At 38.5% G+C, this 20703-nt stretch overlaps 1 long non-coding RNA gene across 2 annotated transcripts in view; it reads right to left on the bottom strand.

Annotated features, from left to right (window-relative positions):
- LOC308346975 overlaps positions 1-20703 on the bottom strand; it is a 181040-nt gene that overhangs the window by 123031 nt on the left and 37306 nt on the right. For both annotated transcript variants that reach the window (XR_013967222.1, XR_013967223.1), the window contains exon 2: positions 4213-4288. This is a non-coding gene — a long non-coding RNA (uncharacterized lncRNA). The remainder of the gene's footprint in view (positions 1-4212; positions 4289-20703) is intronic.

The raw sequence follows: 20703 nt of genomic DNA, 5'->3' as shown, positions 1-20703 counted from the left end.
TGATTTCAAAAGCGAATTCCTAAAATTTAAGCCTTACTTGGTACATGAGCAAAGTCTGCTCCATGGAAATAAGTATTTACTCTAAAAACATTATTTGGAATTTGAAACTAAAAGGCATAAAGGTAATATCCAGCACTGAGAGGGCTGTTTTAAGTAGAAGCAGTCTTCCAAAGATCAAAGATAATATTATAATTAATCCCAGCCTTTGTCTTTTGTTACAATATAGTCTAGGTTTAGGTATGTTGCGGCTGTACTCTCTCCTCTTACCTTTTCTAAGCCCTTGGAGTCTGTAGGTGGTTTATAGGCCACAGGTAGGAATATTACTCATCACAGGTAGCCCTAGATCTATGGTCTACTTTCTCACACTCAAGAATTTGACAAACTCATTCAAAGCAATGTATGCAGAATCATTCTATACTTTGAAATTAAACTTGGAAGGGGAAATTTTTTAACTATAATAAAGTACAATTTAGAGCTTTGGTGCTTCTAGCACCAAAACCTATTCTATTTCTCTATTTTTGTTTGTCATAAGTACCGATGGTTTCCAGTTCTCTTTGAAGCTCTGCCCATGCTGGCATTCCCCATTATTACAGATGCCTATGGCAGTCCTTTGCTTTCCAGAACTGCACAAAGAATCTGCTCCCTCTTCACATGGTGCTTGGCCCTGACTGGCTGAGACCATGATCATTTCCACAGCTATAGAAGCAAAGCATCCTTGGGGGCTCTGATACTATGTGCCTTTATTTCTAAGTTAAAAAAAAAAAATCTTACTCCCTTGACTATGTATTGCCCCCAAAAGGACTGGTTACTTATTAAGCAGAAGATTGGTTTTATACCTATCACTAGGTTTTTCTGTTTTCCTTGCTTTGTTAATATTTGTATACAAAAATGGTACAGTCCTTTGCTGCTTAACCATATTCTGGATCAGTGTCCAAAGAACAGGAACATAATGGACCATTCCTCTGACACAATGGTACTCTGAATTTTTGATCCAGGTCCTACTTTCCCGGAGGAAAGACCCCATGACCTTCCTATCCTTAGCTTCTCCTCAAAAGAACAGTGAGAATGAAGAATTAGAGCAGAACCGAGTGACATTTAACATGATAATAATACAGGGATTTTCCAAAGTGACCAATCAAAGCAAAACCTTTTCTAAAAATCTAATTATGTATTTATGTAACAGCAGCCACTAGATGCTGTGACTCATCCCAGACCACGCTAGTGAGACACAGATAACAAAGCATCTTATCTACAAGTTCAGAAATTCTACCCACATGTAAATATGTAAGACTAGAGCTTTATGACAATGGTAAACAAACAGCATGTAACTAGTACAGTTATTATTATTTAAAGCAACAGAAACAAATACTGGGTAACTTCAACAACATTTTCCAGAGAGAGGAAAAGAGGAAATTCATTGAAAAGGAAATGACAGAGAAACCAATATGTTTGGAAAGAACAGGAACCAGGGAACATCAGTGACAGGCAGCAGAAAAGAAGGGACAGTGTGCCCAATGAGCTATCGAGAGGCATCTTCTGATGCAGCCACTTCTCTTTTGGCCCGCTACACAAATGAGTGAAATTTCAGGAAGACATTGTCTAACCAGCCTCGCTCAAGCCACGTGCTTACACCCTGGCCAGTAGAGGGCTGGCACTATGATGGACAATGCCACCAAGGAGAAGGGGAATTGAGGCTATGCTGGCAAAAATACAGATGCCACAGGTACATGAATATACATGGCTTCCAGGCTTCATATTAGAATGCAAACCCAACTGTGCCAAAACATCAAGTAACATGATCACCTTGACAACTGGATTCATAGCTTGTTTGTAAGTGACTTTTACTAACCCTTTGTTGTGGATTGAACTGTATCCCCTCAAGGGTCCTGTGTAGAAATCCTCATTCCCCACGTGCCTATCTTTTGAGATAGAGCCTTCAGGAAGGGAATTAAGGTTAAATGAAGTGGGAAGGGCGGTGCTGGAATTCAATACTGAAGGAAAGGAAGAGGCACCAGGAATGGGCACACACACGTGAGGAAAGGCCACATGAAGACACAGAGAGAAGACAGCCACCTGCACACCAAGGGTAGGGGCCTCTGGAAAAACCAAACCTGCTGGCACCTTGATCTTGGAATTCCAGCCTCCAGAACAATAAGAAATACATGTCTATTGTTTATTAAGTCTGTGGTATTTTGTTATGGTAGCCCTAGCAGATTAATATAACTTGGAATACTTCTTTTAATAAAGTCTAGAGATTTTTGTATCATTTAAAAAAAAAAAAAAAACTAATGAAAAGACAAACCTCCTTTGACCATGTCATGGCCCCCATAGCCCTCCAGGTGGTTTCAGACCATGCCTTGGAGACCTGCTCCAAGAATGCACATTCAGCCAAGTTAACTTTCTCCTGTCAACTGCTCCAACCTTTCCTTTCAACCACAACACATCTTATAAACTAAATAAAACAAACTGTCGACAATTATCACCAGAGTCATTTTCCTCTAAGATGCTCTCAGTCTGAATGAACCTTTTACAGCCCAAGTGTAAAATATGCCCTAATTTAATTCCATTTGGCAAACAAATACCATATGCTATTGTTTGAGACACACTAAACTAGCCTCTGTTAATACAGAGAAAAATGAGATCCAGTCCCTGACCTCAAGGAACTAAGAATGTAATGGAGGAGACAATGTGAAAAAATAACTAAAGTTCACTGTAATAATATTTTTATAAGGTGTTACAGTACCATGTTTTCCAAAATAGAGTATTATTATTCCACAGGGTTACAAAAAATGATGTCAGAAAATACCCATATTCATAGTACACATATGGTTTGTTAACCCACAATTTTCAATTATAGTTGAAAACTTGGGGAATAAAATTGTTATTTAACTTGTGATAGATAAATATTATTTTTATAATTGAATCTACAATGCAAAATTCAAGTTGGGATAGCAGACCCTGGGAACTATCATCAATCATTTGACCTTTCTATTGAAGCTTTGCGGGTAGACATTTATGAAAACACTGAGAGGGACCAAAAGCCTTCATTCCTTCTTCTCCCAACTTCTCTGTATAAACTGATAATGTAAATTTTTATGCTTTTTAATCTTTTTGGAATTAATGAGTATAATACTATGTTGGCTTTTAATGATGTTACCCTCAAGTGATTTTTTTTTTCTGTAATTCAATGTACCTTGAAAGAAGAAAAAATTCCCCTTGCCCTACTACATCAAGGTCCCCAAAAGAATATTAAGAATACATATACAGATGAATATTCAAATCCTATTGAAAATATACAGAAACTTCTTTGCAGGGTTTAGTTTTTAACAGAAAAAAAAATCTTCTCAGTATAAGAGATATCTGTTGTATTTATAAGGATACATATCTAATAAGCATCTTACCTACCAAGATAAAATGAATTTGGCTAGCATCTAAATACATTTAGATACCTTCCCAAGCCAAGGACATTATCTAAAAGGAAATAACAGAATTTGCTATCTGAAGTCATACTTTTATCATACTTATAAATGTAGTAAAATTACATATTAAATGAGACTAAAAAGCTTCATCTGAAACAAAAAACCTACTAAAAAATAAAACAAAGAGAAATTCTCTTTTTTGAGCTGTTTCTCCCTTACGCATAATCCCTTGTTGATCTCATGATAGTCTACATTTCCAAGTCTCGAAGTCCATAAATAGACAGGTATTTATTAAATACTAATTGGGTACAGAGGCTGGTTCCAAGAACAGTGGGGAAATAAGAAAAGTAATATAAGACCTGGTCCCAGCTCTATAAGAGTTTCAATTGGAAAAGCAAAACCCACCCTCTGCTTCTTATGGTCTCTAATGGCAAAATTCTTTCTAAGTTCAACAACAGATCACGTCTTTGACTCTAGATGGAAAGCAGGTTAATGGAGTTCCAGAGAACCAATCAAGACAAACCTAGTAAACCAACAAGGTTATAGCTGACATGATCTCAACCCCCAACTTCCTTCTGCACAAAGAGAGTTTCATTAACTAATTTAAGGGAAAAGATATATCATATAGCTTACAGTTTATATTTTTATGAACTGCACATTATTTACTAAATTAACCAGCAAATTGTTCTAGGAGTTCTCCTTTGTTTGTGGATATAAGAGCAATGAGAGTAATTTCTGTACTTAACATTATTCTTATCTGTGACTCTTGTTTTCTTCTTTGTTACTTCCTTACCTTGCTTTACTGGCATCCTCAAACATAGTTGTCTTCCTGCAGTTGAGTTCTAGAAATACCAAAGGAAGTGAACAATCTGAAAACAGAAAGGAGAAACATAAGCTGAAAATGCGGGTGTCTTCTCAAAAATGAACTCAATAGTCTTGAGTACCATTAAGCTACATGACATAGGCAATGGTAAATTTTTTGCTGTGGTATACACCAATAACCATAAATTGATTTTTTCTTCAGAAAAATATTGGCACAAAACTTCTTGAATAATGATCCAACCATTATTGATGCATTTAATGGGAAAAAAATAAGTGGTTGTGCAATTTTTTTTTTAGTACATGCATGTTGTATTGTTGGTTCTGTATGGACATAAGTGATATTGTAGATTTTAAGGTTAAACCAAGACACAATTCTGGGACTAGGCAAGATGAAGGAGCACACAAAGAGAAGAAAAGTAAGAAATGAGTCATGATTTTCAGACCAGATGTTTACATCTGAGCTAGCATGTTCTCAGAACATAATATGCCATGAAAGATTCTCCTGTAAGGCCAGACATAGTTGGATGGGGAATATTATAACCTCAAGCAAACAATAAACTGTGATGTGGTAAATTTCCTTCCTCATCTATATTTTAGGTCATTTTTATACAATGTGAGAATAAATTTAGTGGATCCCATCTGGGGGTACCCTTACTAGTGGATCCCTAAAACACAACTTGTCACAAGGGTAGAATGAACATCAAAAATCTATTGTACAGACTGTAAGCCTTCAGAATTCACTGTCTTTCTCTAAAAACATCCACCTCTTCCCTATTACTTGGAACACTTATAACAGCAGTATCAAATGTCTATATTTGATCCTTGACTTACCCAAGATTACTAATAATCTTGGGAAGGTTACTTAATGTTAAAGGTTTTTTTTTGCTAAGATTAAACATGATGTAGTAGTAATGTACTTAACATACAGTAACTGTTCAATAAATGTTACAGAAAGAGACAAGGAGTGAGAGGTAGGTGAAAATAGATAGATAGATAGATAGATAGATAGAAGAGAAAGTGCTTTTATTCAATGTTTACTTTCAAAATACTGGTTTGTATTAAATGGAGTCACAAAGGTGTTGCTACAAGGGTGAAGTCATAGCTTAAATTAAGACATTTTAATTTAAAACCTTAGAGGTGTTGGATAATTTCATAATTTTGCCTGAAAATCCTGTTGAGTAGCAATGCTTCTGGTTATCTTCTCTTTGTTCTCAGATTAGGGCACCCTCATTCTACAGTAGTTGAAACTTAACAATTTGAAATCAGCATCTTTCTTTGTTCTGAGCATTTCTTTTTCAAATCAAATTCACTTCTTGGTTGGATAGGTTCTAGCAGTAATATTAGACAGAGTCTCAATGTATTAAAACTGCAAGGAATAAAAAATCTGTGTACAATTTAGAGTAAAATAATCTAGATAAATACTTTTGCTTCCAGTTATTACAAAATAACTAGTACCAGATTTGCTTCCTGCTAAAGACAATTCTACACCTGGACAAAGTATATAAAGTGACTGTTTTAAGACACTGAAAGGCCAACAGCACAGGGTTATTTTCTTTGAGAGGAGGGCAACACATAAAGAAGCCCAGTGGAGACTGGCAATCTCACTGAGTTGAGGAAGCAAGGAGTAGAGTTCCAGGTGGCTAAAATGACTGAAATTAGTAGGGCTAAGGAATGGAAAGAGGAAGTCACACAGAGAAAGTGAAGCTCACAAGAAAGGTGAGGGTTCATTGTAGGCTCTTGGCCCAGAAATTATGTTTTACCAGCTACCTGGGCATCCTTTAGTGCAGTCAAGTTGACACATAAAATTACCCATCACAGTCCTCTCTGTGACTCCTCTACTCAGAGATAAACTTACTCCAGATCAGGAAGTCATCCAGAGACTACAAAGGCAAACAGTTTAGAAAGCACTTTTATCAACATTTCACTCGTTTACCACACTGCACATTTGCCAACTCATACACTCAGCAATCTTGCAACCTCCGTTTTAGGGATGAGGAAACTGAGGCTGAAAGAGATTGACAGGACTTTTGGCTCGGTCCTAACTCTACTGGTTCTGATTCTGGTCTCTCTTCATGACACCACAGCTTTGGGTTGAGGAAAACAATGAGATTAGTGACCTGAGCTGGTATAAGAGGAGGAGTCTTGGGGCAGATCATGACAACACAGCCATGAGCAGTTAATGGAATTCCCGACATGAATTGTGTTGGGGAAGACAGTAGATGTGGTATTTCAGATATAGGATGGGAACCCAAATCTAGAACCATTAGGTCTCTTTTTTTTTTAAAGTTTGGTGACTAACATAACACACACAAAAAAATTAATTTAATTTAATTTAAAAAGAACAAGTAGAAAATATGAATTAACAAAAAAATAAAGTTCACTTAAACGTTTCTACTCACTAACAACAGAAGTCATATGGGTTCATTTTATTAATTTGCGTAAATTAAGGAAAACCTTACAAAATTCTATGAAACTCCAGGATCATCCTACACTGGAGCAAGGTATGCAAAAGTTCATCATATTTGGCTGAGTTGTAAAGATTTCAAGAGCATGTTCCCTGGGATTTGCTTGGCTATGCACTACCATGCTTCTCTAATATACTTGTGTAATTATTATACGAATTATTGATTTTGCAGGATTCATATTCTCTACAATTTCTCATTGATTAGTCCAGGGTTGATTTTATTGAAGGCTAAACAAGGACCTCCAGGAATCGAAGAAGCACAAAAATGAATGCAATTCTGGATTTCATTGTATCTACTGAGCCTGTTGTGGTAACTTTACTGGCATTTGTGAGTGGAAATTCCTGAGTACCAGCACAAAGCTGGGAAGCTTCTGGCAATTTTAAGAAAGATTTTTAAGTTCAATAATAAAAGTTTATTGGAAGCACCTCTGATTTTCTTGTCCTGCCCTTTTTTATGGGGTTGGTTGTTTTGCTAAATTAGGTTTGAGGTTCACTCGCTTCGTTACAGCGCCACGTTAATGAGGCCAAAATGTCAGGCTCCATCTCTGTAGTGACAAACTGTGCCCCTAACCTCCAGAAGTTTCCCTGGTAGATGAAAGCAGGGAGGATATTTCCACAAAACTGGAAAAGCAACATTAGGGCCTGAGCACTGAGATGAGCATCACATTCATTTACACTAAACAGCATACTGTTCCCCTCTGTTAAAAAAGAAAAACCCAAAGGAAATTATTAGTGTCAGAAGAAATGAAGTTGCAAAAAAAAAAAAAAAAAAGAAAGGAAAATTAGAAGGTCCAAAAATGATTAACAGAGAACCATACCCATAATTTAAAAGATGGAAATTTTCAGCCATTTGGCTAGAGATGCCCCAGTGATTACTCGGCATAAATGTGCTAAACAGTCCAGGTTGCACATAGAGTAATTAAAATCTGATTAATTCTTATCGGGTTAGCAAAGGGTGCTGCTTTTTACCCCCCAAACAAATTGGCAGTGCACCTGAACATTAAATTTAATTTGTCATTTTGCACATTTCACTGGCTCTATTATAATATACTTAAAAGCACATTTGCCGCTCTGTCCTTCTTTGACATCAGTTTTTCTACACTATGTACATTAGGTAAATACCAAAATGTAGATAGGACAAAGTACTTTTAAAATTCTCTCATTTAAGAACATTACAATGAGCTCATTGTAATTCAAGATATCAACATTGCTTCTTGGCAGTCACTACCAGCAAAAAATAATAAAATGTGAATGAACAAATTACTGTTTAAACAGCAGTACTTTTGATAATTAGCAGATATATTGAGGGATAAATATGGGGGGAAACTGAAAAGGGAAAAGGGGGATTTAAATTTAAATAGGATTTTTTAATGTTTCCCCCATTGTGCAAAAGTCCATCTTTAATTCATATTACAGTGAGTAATTTGTAATGCTGTCAAAATAGATATGCAAAAAGGATATGCATTTGAATTTTAAATCTGATCCCTAAGTTTGAATTTAATATAGCGCCCTAACTGAGTCCTGTATGTGGAAGAGGAATTTTGAATCTATTTTGAATGTCACAAGGATCAGCAATCATGCATAGTGTTATCATTGTTCATTATCTACCATGACTTGTGAAAAGAACATGAAATGGCATTAATCATTATTTTCTACTACTAATAATATACTTTCAATGCAAATTTCACCATTTTCTAACTATCTGGTAGAAGGAACTTCTCCTTCATTGCACCTACAAACCACCCCTTCTCTTTATTCTTGATTTGCTGCTGGAGGCTTTGGTGACTGAACTCTGTGATAAAATGCATCGCCCCCAAAAGGAAAGATTTAGACCTGCTGACATTAAAGAAGAATTGAACTCCTGATCCCAAACCCAAATACCTAGAATCATAAAACCATTGAACCTCAAGGGACCTCAGGAGTTATCTATTCCAGTCCTCATTTGTCAGATAGGGCAATAAAGGCCCACTTGGTAGACTGACTTGTCCAAGGTCACCCAGCTCATTAAGGGAAGATAGGAAAATGGAAGCCAGAGCTCCTGACTTCAGGGTGAGTTTCTTCCCAATGCACAAAGTGAGCAGAATAACATTACCTTTAGAAGCAAGGCTTTGGGATCAAACAGAGTAGGTTTGAATCCTGATTCTGCCAATCATTGCTTTAACTTCTACATCTGGAAAAATGTATAAGCTAATGGTACAGACTATGTCACGTCATTGTGAGGATTAAAATGATATAATGCACATAAAGCACTTAACCCTAGGTCTAGCAAAAAAGTAAATATTCACAATGGGTATTGTCCAGATAAATGATTTAATGTCTCCCACTCTCCCTCCCCATATAAATAATATATATGTACCATATATGTGTGTGTATATACATATACATATATATGTATATGTACATACATATACATGTATACATATATATGTATATATGTATATGTATGTACATATACATATATGTGTGTGTGTATACATATACATATATATATACACACACACACACACACACCCCTGACAGTGAAAAAGGACCTTGCCAACTTACCTCTTGAACGCTGATGATAACAAAAGAAAACCCCATGTGAGATGTGAGGAAAGCTGCCATAGCATGACAACACTTTTCAGTTCCCCTGCATTGATAAAGCAGTTTATAAACCACAATGGAATGCATCATCATGTTTCAACACTGAACAATCTTATGGGATAGGCAGAGAAGACACTCTTAAATCCATTTAATAGTGAAGCAAATGGAGGCTCAGAGGGATAATAATAAGTGACTTGCCTAAAGGTCATACAGTCAGGAAGGATGAAGCTTAGCTCAGGACCAGTGCTATGCCTCTGATATCTCTTTGGATGCTTCATCAAAAGGGAAAAACAAGAGATCCAAAGAAGCCAATATCACTTAATGGAAGTTAGATCTCCTCCCATGGGTCTTCTACTGTCTAAAATGATCCCCATGATCTTATTCGCCTCCCTATCCAACTCCTAAAACAAACCTGTCCCCTTTAGCACAACTGGAAAATGAACAAACATGGCAATGGGATACAAGAAGGGAGCTTGTGATCTTTACCCAATCCAATGTTGTGTGTGTGTGTGTGTGTGTGTGTGTGTGTGTACATATGCACACATGTATGAGTAGTCAGTGGGGAAGGAGAGGAGACAGGGAGAGAGACAGATGGACTAGGAAGGTTAATTGTTCAACTGGAAAAATTCAGTACCAGGATGAGTCCTAAGTACTAATAAGTAGCTTTAGCCTAAAAGTCAGAGATGGAATAAGGAGATCACTAGGGCAGCTGCCATCTAAAGGGGCCCTAAACCTCATTAGGGATACAGATGAGTGTATCCACCAGAACCCTCCCTAGTGAGAATCCTGTATGTGCTGTGTAATTTGAGAAGGTTTTGGGAGGTGGGGCTGTGTTGCTCTAGTGTTGCTGTATTAATCTGAACTTGCTCAGTGTTACTGTATTAATCTGGACTTTCTAAGTTTAAATAAGATGGCCATATAATTTATCCTCTCCATCGGGATACTTCTGAGAGTGAAATAGGGCACTTCTCATAATTATGCTGAAATAATAGGTACAAACTAGAGCTGTCTCAAACAAATGAGGGCATATGCTCACCCTTGTTTCAGATATTGGAAATTAAATCGAACTAGTTTAATCAAAAGGGTATTTAGTGGTGCCGATGTTTGATAAGTCCAGTGGTAAGTCTGGCTTCAAGGATGCCAAGACCCAGTGATTTCTTCAAGATTCAGCCTCTCTCTCACTCCATCTCCTATCTCACAGTAGCCCCTAGCACCTCCAGGCTTACATCATACATTCTACCAACAACAGCTTTTCCTTCCCAATACTCTACCAAAGTCCCAGGACAGGGTTTCATTGGTCCCCTTGGATCACAAGCCCACACTGATCCAGTCCCTGTGGCCATGAGGAAATGGAATAGGCTAATTGGTCAAATCCAGACCGTAAAGCCACCTTTGGACCCACCCAAACCACATGGACCAAGCTCAGGCAGGAGATGATTCACCCCCCAAAAAAGCAAGGCATAAATTTGCAAGAAGGGGGATTCTACTGGGCAGAACTTTTGTTTGGCTAATAATAATACACAACTCTTTTTGTAGGATCCTATGCACTAGGACTCATGTTAATGGTGCTATATGGATTATCTAATTCTATAAATGAAATACCATTATTATAGATAAGGTAACTCTGATACACAGAAATTAAGTGACTTCCCCAAAATCACAAACCAGAACATAAAGAAGCCAAGATTGAAAACTAGGCAGTTAGATTCTAGAGTCCATGCTCTTAGCTCTTACCCATGGTGCCATCCCCTGCAGACTATGGCAAGTACATTGGATCAGTTCTCGGAACAGAAAATCTTCAGAGCTACCATCAATGGCCCTCTACCTCCAACATTTTCACAATTCTAAATAAACGTTGAACAATTATTTGATATTACTAGTGTGAAGCTATGCTAAAAACGCTCCTACCCAGAGCATTTCCATTACACTTGTATGTTTTGTTCCAACTCTGAATAGATTAGAAGAAAGAACCTAATACTGACACAAAAAAAGACACACAGATCAATGGAACAGAATAGGGAACCCAGAAATGGACCCTCAACTCTATGGTCAACTGATCTTCAACGAAGCAGGAAAGAATATCCAATGGAAGAGTCTCTTCAAAAAACGGTGTTAGGAAAATTGGACAGCCACATGGAGAAGAGTGAAACTGGACTACTTTCTTATACCACACACAAAAATAAACTCAAAATGGATTAAAGACCTCAATGTGAGATAGGAATCCATCAAAATCCTTGAGGAGAACACAGGCAGCAACTTCTTGCAAGACACATCTCCAAAGGCCAGGGAAACAAAAGCTAAAATAAACTATTGGGACTTCATCAAGATAAAAAGCTTTTAACTATCATATGATCTCTTTGATATGAGGAAGTGGAGATGCAATGTGGGAGGGTTGGGGGGAGGTAGGAAAAGAAAAAATGAAAAGATGGGATTGGGAGGGAGACAAACCATAAAAGACTCAATCTCAAAAAAACAGACTGAGGGCTGCTGGGGGGAGGGGGGACAGGAGAGGGTGGTAGGGATATGGACATTGGGGAGGGTATGTGCTATGATGAGTGCTGTGAAATGTGTAAACCTAGAGATTCACAGACCTGTACCCCTGGGGATAAAAATACATTATATGTTTATTAAAATTTTTTTAAAAAATTTAAAAAAAAAAGATAAAAAGCTTTTTTACAGCAGAGAAAGCAGTCAACAAAACTAAAAGGCAACCTCTAGAATGGGAGAAGTTATTTGCAGATGTCTTATCAGGTAAAGGGCTAGTATCCAAACTGTATAAAGAACTTATCAAACTCAACATCAAAAAAACAAAGAATCCAGTCAAGAAATGGGCAGAAGACATGAAAAGACATTTCTCCAAAGAAGACCTACAAATGGCCAGCAGACATGAAAAAATGCTCCAAATCACTTGGCATCAGGGAAATACAAATCAAAACCTCAATGAGATACCACCTCACACCTGTCAGAATGGCTAAAATGAACAACGCAGAAACAACAGACGTTGGCGAGGATGTAGAGACAGGGGGGCCCTCTTACACCATTGATAGTAATAAAAGCTGGTTCAAACACTCTGGAATACAGTACAGAGGTTCTTCAAAAGTTAAAAATAGAGCTACCCTATGACCCAGCAATTGCACTAGTAGGTATTTATCTAAAGGATACAAACACAGTGATTCGAAGGGACACATGCTTCCCAATGTTTATAGCAGCAATGTCCACAATAGCCAAAATATGGAAAGAGCCCAGATGTCCATCAACAGATGAATGGATAAAGAAGATGTGATACACACACACACACACACACACACACACACACACTAATCAGTCATTAAAAAGAATGAAATCCTGCCATTTGCAATGATGTGGTTGGAACTAAAAGGTATTACGCTAAGTGAATTAAGTCAGTCAGAGAAAGATAAATATTATATGATTTCACTCATATGTAGAATTTAAGAAATAAAACAGATGAACATAGGGGAAGGGAAGGAAAAATAAAATAAGATGAAATCAGAGACAGAGGCAAATCATAACAGACTCTTAACTATAGGAGAAAATCTGAGGGTTGCTGGATGGGGTAACTGGGTGACAGATATTAGGAAGGGCACTTAATGCAATGAGCACTGGGTATTACATGCAGCTGATAAATCACTAAATTCTACCTCTGAAACTAATAATATACTATATGTTAATTAAATTGAATTTAAATAAAAGTTAAAATTTTAAAAAAAGAAGAAGAACCTAAGGGTGCCTGGGTGGCTCAGTCAGTTAAGTGTCCAACTCTTGATTTCAGATCAGGTCACGATCTCATGTCCTGGTATCCAGCTCTGCACTCAGTGGACAGTCTGTTCAAGATTCTCTGTCTCTTCTCCCACCCCCAACCCCTCCCCCAACTTGTGCATTATCACTCTCTCTCTTTCTCTCTCCCTCAAATAAATAATCTTTTTTAAAAAGAAGGAGAAGGAGAACAAGGACAGGAACAAGAACAAGAAGAAAGAACCTAGAACCAGTCAAGAGAAGGATCCTTTCTATTGATTTATGGTCCCAAAGTCCTGATACAAATTACCTCAGTATCCGACAGAGTCCCAGATCCCTGCAGTCAGCCAGCTTCTTGGAATAAGGGAAACTGGAAGCAACTTTATCTGTCTGGTTCCATCAGTATCTCTAGATTCCCAGCAGTGAAGTCACTCAACACAACTGAGAAGGTATGCACCAATAGTTGGTCCAAAGAATTCAAAAAGCCTTCTATTGACAAACAACAACAAAAATTTACCTCAAAGAATGAGGGGTGGGGAGAAGGAGGGGGTCCTCACAGACTACTTTTTTAAGGCAAAGAATTTCTAATTATAGTTATGCAAAAGACATTTTAAAGATTCCAGAAATAATCTGGTTCTGTTGATGCAGAGCATTATTTGGCAACTTTTAAGGCAAGTGTATTTAAACATATTTGGCCACGTTTACTTACACATTCCTAAATTAGACCTGAATAACTAGCTGATAGATATATAGTACAAAACAGCTTGTTTGTAACAGGAAAATTGTTCAATCTATCTTCCTTTATAACTGAGCCTCCACAGCCTTGATTTATTGGTATGGTAGTTCAGGAAATTTGTCCCACATAGAGTTATAGGGAATCACTTTCATTTGTATGCTAACTGCTTTTGATTTTTTTTTTTTTTAGCATTGTCAGTGGCCTTGATGATTGATTTTCAGTCTAACTAAACCAGTTCTTATTATACATATTCCCCAGTAGGAAAAAGATTAGCTTAGCAGACAGTACATTTCATGGCACAAAGAAACTTCTGGTTCATTCCATTGACATTTGAAAGTTTCCAAGGAATATGCCACATGAACAAAGCTTTTGGACTTTTGAAGGAAATATTACAATAACAACCAAAAAGAAAAGGATGGTAATTCTTTACTGAAATGGTAGGTATACTCACAGTAAAGACATACACAATAGCTACACAATTACTTAAGAATTTAGGTTCTGGGGTCAAAACTCTGGCATTTGAATCCTGGTACCACCACTCCCCAGTTATGTGACCCTAGGCAAGTACATAACCTCCCTAAATCTGTTTCCACACCTAAAGTTGGAGGCACTAACAATATGAACAACATTGAGTTGTTTGAGGAGTAAATAAGATGATGCATGTATAACATATTGAGCATGGTTCTTGGCTTATAGGAAATCCTCAATAAATACTAGTTGCTGTTTAATTGTTAGAGCTGCAAAGGAAATAAAAAAGAGGATATTTCCCTGGCCACCACATACCTAAGAATATAAAGGGAATGGAATGCAGACTCACCGAAACAAGACTGACAATTTCCATCTAGCCCTCTGTGATTTCTCTGCACAAAGGCCAGAATTTATTCTGTTGACTGTGTTCAACCCACATTTGTCACAGTGTCCCAGTCAAGGAAGGAGGTGGAATCATTATTCCAAGCTCCTTTCAATTGATTCAGTGGTCAGTTTCTGTGCATTTCAGAGATTACCTTCCTGACCCATATCATACCAGACTCTGACCATGTAAACAAGGCCTCTGTCCTATGCATTGCCTCTCTGGATCTTTTGTCATCAACAAAACCACCAATCCTCCCCCAAAAGACTAGTAACTAGTCGGCAACTTGGCAAAATCTGACGGTGGGCTTCACATTTTACTTGAGGCAAGAGCTAGACAGTGCATTTCCTGTCTGAATAGAAATTCATGTTTATAGTACATAGTAGACATTCCTATGGTTTCTTTCCACTTATCCATGCTCTTTTCCTCCACTGGATTTCTTTTTGGGAAGTCTCTTTAGCCCTTTGCAAACAGGAGGCTGTCAATCAAGGTGCCTACCTCTCTGGACATATGACCTATACTAGACTCCTAAAGGTATTAAAACAAATTACCACAAACTTGGCGCCTTAAAGAAAGAAAAACTTATTTTTTATACTTAAGACAGACCTAGTTCAAAATCAAGCTGTCAGTAGGTTTGGTTTTTTCTGGGGACTCTGAGAGAGATATGTCCCAAGCCTCTCTCCCAACTTATGGTGGTTTCTGGCAATCCTTAGCATTCCTAGGCTTGTAGACCCGTCACTCCAATATCTGCCTCCATGGCACATCACCACCTTCTCTGTGTGTCCATGTCTCCTCCTTTTCTGCCTCCTATAAGAACACTCTCATTAGATGCAGAGTTCACTTCAATCCAGTATGGCCTCATCTCTATCTTACCTTAATTACATCTGCAAAGACTATTATTCCAAATAAGGTCACACATTCTGAGGTTCTGGATGCACATGAACTTTGAAGGGATACTACTGAACCTATTCCATGACCTTGGCCAACCCAACTCTCTTTCCCTGGAAAATCAAAAGATTTGAAACAACTTGCAAGACATTCATTCCACTAGCAGAATCCTGAAGACACTGCCCACTACTAGTTCCTATTACCCACCTCCCAGAAACTTTCGTAATCCCCTATGTTGCATGGCCAAGCTATTCCAAGTCTCCCCCATTCTGTGCATTACCAAACATCCTACCAATCGATTGCCATGTAGCTTAGCTAGGCAGAATCAGGCTCCTCTACTAGAAACAAAAAGAGTCTAAATCCAAGACTGCAACATCTAAACCACCTAAGTCCTGCAGTGTAGAAATAAGAACAATGGGATGTCAAGGCCTATTTTTTACACTTTCCACCTATTCCTTTGGTCACAACTCTTCCACCCATATAATTTAGATTTTATTTCTGGGAACTTTACCTGCTCTTCATAGCAATTTTTCTAGAAGTCTTAAAAGTTTATTCAAGTGTGTAGGTGATAGTTCCTGGCATCCTTCCAAATCCTGAAAATGCTGACAGACTGACTAAGCTAAGAAGTTATCTTGTAATCCTAGAGCAGACTAATTAAATCCTACACATTGACATTTTTGGCTTAAAAAAATGATAACTGTACTAATTAGCCCATTAGAAAATATTCATATTTCATTGTGCCAAGTGAGAGGGGATTCCTTATGATTATTCCTGCAGGATTGCAAGATACTGCTATGGACATTGATTTAATTGCAGGAAGTGTCATTACTTTCTATGTCCCATCACCCACTTAAGCACTGCAGAAGTTCCGACCCGAACCCGAGGAGGAATCAGAGCCAGATGGGCTTTCCAGAATCATGGCTCATTACCAGTGTGCTCCAAAGTTTTTAGGAATATAATGAGTCTTTGATAGTCAAATGAATGTGGCCTCTGAACTCCTACTGGATTCCACCCTGTCTCAGGACACAAGGAAGCCAAAATGCAAACAAACTAGTACAAAGAGTGAACAATTAAAACATTGCAAACTTTGAAAGACACCAACGAAGTTGTATCGTGTGTTTATAAAGAACATTTGGAGCTTCTGGAAAAGGATTCATTTAAATAAAATCCCTAAGGATTTACTAAATGTCAGGCAGTGAAATTAAAATATCAGTATAAGGCAGAGAGGTCAAAATAGAATTAATAACATGGAGGCAAATTATCCAATTCAACAGCAATTTAACCCATCTTTGGGAATGCCTACTATGTGCTAGGCACCATGGTAGGCTCAGCAGGGGCTTACAAACCCGAACAAAAAGAGGCTCTGGCCCTCAAAGAGTTTATAATCCAGTAAGAAGGGTAAGAGAAGAATACAATTCCAGAAATGTAAGGGGAAAAAAGTAAATTCTCTAAGAAAACAACAAATAAAAATGCTAAACAAAAAAGGATTGCATCAGTTGCAAAGATTAGGCAAGTTTTTCATAGGAGTAAGTAAAAACAGGTCTGGTCTCTGACTGACACATATGTAGAAAAGATTAAACAAATGGAGAGTTAACCCAAGCAAAATCATACAGCTAAGAAATCCCATGTTGTATTCAGAAGACAGGAATTAGTTTATTTTCCCTAATATATAGGGCTCCATCAAGAGGGAGACATGGCTGGAAGAGAGTGGCGCTACCCCAAGGAGGGCCTTAGAGGATAAGTACAAGGTCTTTTTGATTTGTGGAGGGCAAGGGGGAGCCTCCGACAGTTTTTGCAAGAGAGCAATCTGTTCAGACCTGGTTTAGAAAGATTAATCTGCAGGCAACATAAATGATAAATGAAAGAGAGATTAATCAGTTGAGAATATGACTCAGTTTCAAGCAGAAGGGTTGGAAAGAAAACAGGAAGGAGGGCGGGAGGACCCCCGTGTAAGAGATAAGACCATGTCCACACCCAGAGTAGAAGCTCTCAACCCTGGCTGCATGGTAGAATCTCAGGAGCCCTTTATTGAAACACTGAAGGCTAGGTTTACCCCAAACCAATTAAATCAGAACCTCTGCGGGGGTCCCAAGCATTCCAATGCTTGAAAAGCTCACCAGGTGATTCCAATAGGCAGACAGTCCTGACACTCACTTCAAAGTGTAGTCCAGGAACGAGCAGGCCCAGCATCACCAGGGAATGCGCTGGCACTGCAGATCCTCTGACCACTCCACTCAGAATACACACAGAAGATGCCCAAGTGATGGGCCCATGCACATGTAAGTTAGAGAGGCAGAGGCAAGCGCTTCTGGGGCAGGCCCTGAGACGCTGCCACTCTAACCAGCACCCAGGTAAAGCCAACCCAGTTCACACTTGAGAACATAAGAGCCATGCCAACTCTGTGCGTGGCCAAGCCTCTCCCTGGGGCTTCTGCTGTGTTCCTGTGGTCCATTTTCCTCCCCTTCACTCCACTTTCTAGTGTCAAACCTCATCCCCACCTCTGCACACCTGTCACCACCGGCTTCACAGATCTCAAGAACAACACCAGGAAAACAGTGTGGCTATTCCTCAAAAAGCTAAACAGAACTACCATATGAGCAATTCCACGCCTACGTATATGCCCCAAAGAATTAAAAGCTGAGACTCGGACACTTGTATGCTGATGTTCTTGCAGCATTATTCACAACAGGCAAAAAAAAAAAAAAAAAAGAGTAGAAACAACATAAATGTCCACTGACAGATATATATGAGTGGGACCCCTGCCTTTTTGCTGGACCACAGGCAGCTGACGGAGGACCTCGTTAACCTGGAGTCCTGTCCACACTTCCTGTCAGGGGCTTTGTTTTCCCCACTCACACTGTTCACACTGTTTTCAGAAGTATGATTCCGATGCTAGGAATCGTCCTTTTTTCCCGTATCAATATTTGTTCAGAGAAGGAAAACACCATCTAAGCAGTTGAAGTTCTCCACTGTCCAGCTGGAGAAAAACACACTGTTTCCCTAACCTCAATTGTACTAGCTATGTGTTTTAGTTCCTGTTCCTGCTGCAGTAAGACAGGCTAACAGAAAACACCACTGAAGTTTCCTTTTTGTTTTTCTTGATAAGTTACTAAAACAAAGCACCTGTTAGTGTCTGATCTAATAATGTAAAATGACAGGCGCTTGGGTGGCTCAGTCAGTGAAGCATCCAAGTCTTGATTTCAGCTCAGGTCATGATCTCAGGGTGGTAAGATAAAGCGCCGCATCCAGCTCAGTGCTGGGCATGGAGCCTGCTTAAGATTCAATCTCTCTCTCTCTCTCTCTCTCTCTCTCTGCCCCTCCCCACCCCACCCCCCTCTAAAAAAATAAAAGTAAATAAAAATAAAAATGTAAAACTACTCTGTATCAATGTAAATAACATTACATACTGCACATAGATATTTGAAGCCTAAAAAAAAAAAAATACAGTGGAATATTATTTAGCCTTAAAAAGCAAAGAAATTCTGACACCTGCTACAACATGGATGAACCTTGAAAACATTATGCTGTACGAAAGAGCCCAGACACAAAAAGGCAAATATTGAATGATTCCACCTATACAAAATACCCGAAATAGGCAAACTCACAGAGACAAAGCAGATTAGAGGTTGTCAAAGGCTAAAGGTGGAGAGAATGGAGACTTATTCCATAATGGTTACACTTTTTGTTTGGGTGAGGAAAAGGTTTTGGAAATAGTGGTGATGGTGGCATAATGCTCTAAGTGTGATTAATGATACAGAATTATACATTTAAAATGGTTTAAAATGGCAAACCTTAGGTTATATATTTTTTCCACAAATAAAAAGAAGACAAACTCCATCCCTATCATTTACCTGGGGATTCTGAGCCTCCTGTTCCTGGTTCCTGGCCCTACCCCTTACTTCTGGACTGCTTCCATCCTCCCAGATGGGAAACTCTCTGGCCTCCAACCTAAACTCACAATGACACCAAAGAGACAGAGTCTGTATTGTACCTTGATACCTCAAATCAAAGCATGTGGTACTTAGCCCCATTCTCCAGGTATGTGGGTTGTCACATCCCCTTCAGTTCATGGTAGGACCACTACTTTCTCTGCCAGTCCTGCTGTACTGTCCCTTCTACCCCTAAACAATCCAAAATTGGTCCAAGCTCTTCACTCCACCTTCCCAGAGGGTAATCAGAACACTCAGCATCCCAGTTTTTATGATATTGCCCAAAAGACCCACATTCAATAAACTCACTCCTAAGGGCAGGAAACAAAAATTCTCTCTCAAACAACATTAGAGCACTCTTAATACCCAGAACCCATGAGATCTAAAATGACCAATATGAATGGAGTGAAAATATGAGTCCTCCCAAGCATATTTTCCCCTTGAAACTGAGAGGATCCAACTTGGTATTTGGTACAACGACAAATTGTTCTGGGCAGATTTTCCAGAGTAATCCAAGATCCCTGAGTCCCTCTACACAAATTGTCTACTGTGGTGACTTAATTTCATGTTTTTAGTTTTAAGGAGAAGGATTTGGATAAATGTTCTAATGCAATAATTAGCAGTTACATTAATAGCATTGATTTCCCATTATGTTGTCCCATTATTCTAATTATATCTCTATTTAAACAATTTTGGACTATAATATTCTACTTAGATGAGCCTGATACCCTGGATAACCTCCCCTCTCCATTGTGCACCCAAATTGATAATGAGTCCGGTGCTATTTAACCTCACATCACACCTTAAAAAAAAAAAAAATCATCCCAAAGAGCCCTGGGTAAATATTCTCTCTTGAGCAATTTCCTCCAGGACCCAGAACCAACATTACAATAGTCAGAGCACATGGTCATTTGGCAGGGCTTTCTATACAAAGCTCCTTGACAGCCCACTAATATGCCTGAAATCCTACCCTTGAAGAGCCCTTTTGGGGGATCTTTGGGTTTTTTTTCATCTTCACTAGTTGCTAAAAAGAATAAGCCATACCAAGCAACAACTTGGAGAAAATACCATTTATCAAGAGCATATGAGATGCACCAGATTCTCCCATTAGAGCTAACAGTCACATTTATACCTGTTTGGACAGATGAAGGCGCTAATGATCACAGAGGTTAAATAATTTACCCAAAGGTTCACAGTTTGTAAGTGTCCCAGTTATGATGTAAACTGGGGAGTGTCTGACTCCAGAGACTTGTTCTTTG

Source organism: Martes martes, assembly GCF_963455335.1.
Source record: "Martes martes genome assembly, chromosome: 8".
NCBI classification, from domain to species: Eukaryota; Metazoa; Chordata; class Mammalia; order Carnivora; family Mustelidae; genus Martes; species Martes martes.
The sequence above is the reverse complement of the archived record's forward strand: the minus strand, read 5'-3'. Positions and strand labels throughout refer to the sequence as shown.